Here is a 2,500-nt window from a genome sequence, read left to right as displayed (position 1 = left end):
AATTCCAAGGGGGGGGTGAATACTTTCGCAAGACACTGTATATGCACACACACACCTCGCAGCCCACTCACCTCACAATATAACCTTCTAAAGTCAATACACACAGGTCAACTTACATGCAGTTACTGGGCACCTGTTTGTAATAGACTTCTCTCCATCTTTCTTTCTGTCAGGTTGTTTTTGGTCGGGTCACGAGAAGGTCACCTGCCCATTCTGTTGTCCATGACCCACCTGATCCTGCTCACCCCTCAACCTTCACTCATCTTCACCGTGAGTCCTGTCATTATCATTCTGTTGTCCATGACCCACCTGATCCTGCTCCCCCCTCAACCTTCACTCATCTTCACCGTGAGTCCTGTCATTATCATTCTGTTGTCCATGACCCACCTGATCCTGCTCCCCCCTCAACCTTCACTCATCTTCACCGTGAGTCCTGTCATTATCATTCTGTTGTCCATGACCCACCTGATCCTGCTCCCCCCTCAACCTTCACTCATCTTCACCGTGAGTCCTGTCATTATCATTCTGTTGTCCATGACCCACCCGATCCTGCTCACTTTGTCAACAAAGTTACACCTTCAGCATGAATATTTATTTATTTAACCTCTCAATTGTTTGACTCCTGTTTTTATCAGAGTTTGACTCCTGTTGTGTGAATCAGAGTTTGACTCCTGTTGTGTGAATCAGTGTTTGACTCCTGTTGTGTGAATCAGTGTTTGACTCCTGTTGTGAGAATCAGTGTTTGACTCCTGTTGTGTGAATCAGTGTTTGACTCCTGTTGTGTGAATCAGTGTTTGACTCAGTGCATAGTGACAGGTGCTGGTGCTGTATGTTGTCTCTCTCTCTCAGTGCATAGTGACGGTGCTGTATGTTGTCTCTCTCTCAGTGCATAGTGACGGTGCTGTATGTTGTCTCTCTCTCAGTGCATAGTGATGGTGCTGTAAGTTGTCTCTATCAGTACATAGTGACGGTGCTGTATGTTCTCTCTCTCTCAGTGCATAGTGACGGTGCTGTATGTTGTCTCTCTCTCAGTGCATAGTGACGGTGCTGTATGTTGTCTCTCTCTCTCAGTACATAGTGACGGTGCTGTATGTTGTCTCGCTCTCAGTGCATAGTGACGGTGCTGTATGTTGTCTCTCTCTCAGTACATAGTGACGGTGCTGTATGTTGTCTCTCTCTCAGTACATAGTGACGGTGCTGTATGTTGTCTCTATCAGTACATAGTGACGGTGCTGTATGTTGTCTCTCTCTCAGTGCATAGTGACGGTGCTGTATGTTGTCTCTCTCTCTCAGTGCATAGTGACGGTGCTGTATGTTGTCTCTCTCAGTACATAGTGACGGTGCTGTATGTTCTCTCTCTCAGTGCATAGTGACGGTGCTGTATGTTGTCTCTCTCTCTGTGCATAGTGATGGTGCTGTATGTTGTCTCTCTCTCAGTGCATAGTGACGGTGCTGTATGTTGTCTCTCTCTCTCTCAGTACATAGTGACGGTGCTGTATGTTGTCTCTCTCTCAGTACATAGTGACGGTGCTGTATGTTGTCTCTCTCTCTCTCAGTACATAGTGACGGTGCTGTATGTTGTCTCTCTCAGTACATAGTGACGGTGCTGTATGTTCTCTCTCTCTCAGTGCATAGTGATGGTGCTGTATGTTGTCTCTCTCTCTCTCAGTGCATAGTGACGGTGCTGTATGTTGTCTCTCTCTCAGTACATAGTGACGGTGCTGTATGTTGTCTCTCTCTCTCTCAGTACATAGTGACGGTGCTGTATGTTGTCTCTCTCTCTCAGTACATAGTGACGGTGCTGTATGTTGTCTCGCTCTCAGTACATAGTGATGGTGCTGTATGTTGTCTCTCTCTCAGTGCATAGTGACGGTGCTGTATGTTGTCTCTCTCTCAGTGCATAGTGATGGTGCTGTATGTTGTCTCTCTCTCAGTGCATAGTGACGGTGCTGTATGTTGTCTCTCTCTCTCAGTGCATAGTGACGGTGCTGTATGTTGTCTCTCTCTCTCTCAGTACATAGTGACGGTGCTGTATGTTGTCTCTCTCTCAGTGCATAGTGACAGTGCTGTATGTTGTCTCTCTCTCAGTGCATAGTGACGGTGCTGTATGTTGTCTCTCTCTCAGTGCATAGTGACGGTGCTGTATGTTGTCTCTCTCTCAGTGCATAGTGATGGTGCTGTATGTTGTCTCTCTCTCAGTGCATAGTGACGGTGCTGTATGTTGTCTCTCTCTCAGTACATAGTGACGGTGCTGTATGTTGTCTCTCTCTCAGTACATAGTGACGATGCTGTATGTTGTCTCTCTCTCTCTCAGTACATAGTGACGGTGCTGTATGTTGTCTCTCTCTCTCAGTACATAATGATGGTGCTGTATGTTGTCTCTCTCTCTCTCAGTACATAGTGACGGTGCTGTATGTTGTCTCTCTTTCTCAGTACATAGTGATGGTGCTGTATGTTGTCTCTCTCTCTCAGTACATAGTGACGGTGCTGTATGTTGTCT

At 46.5% G+C, this 2,500-nt stretch overlaps 1 pseudogene; it reads left to right on the top strand.

The window, feature by feature from the left end:
* The window catches only part of LOC139384637 (large neutral amino acids transporter small subunit 1-like), an 11,405-nt pseudogene extending 10,659 nt beyond the window's left edge, over nucleotides 1-746 (top strand).
* Nucleotides 747-2,500: the final 1,754 nt, after the last annotated feature.

The sequence above is a fragment of the Oncorhynchus clarkii genome, chromosome 26 (genome assembly GCF_045791955.1).
Source record: "Oncorhynchus clarkii lewisi isolate Uvic-CL-2024 chromosome 26, UVic_Ocla_1.0, whole genome shotgun sequence".
Taxonomy (NCBI): Eukaryota; Metazoa; Chordata; class Actinopteri; order Salmoniformes; family Salmonidae; genus Oncorhynchus; species Oncorhynchus clarkii.
The sequence above is the reverse complement of the archived record's forward strand: the minus strand, read 5'-3'. Positions and strand labels throughout refer to the sequence as shown.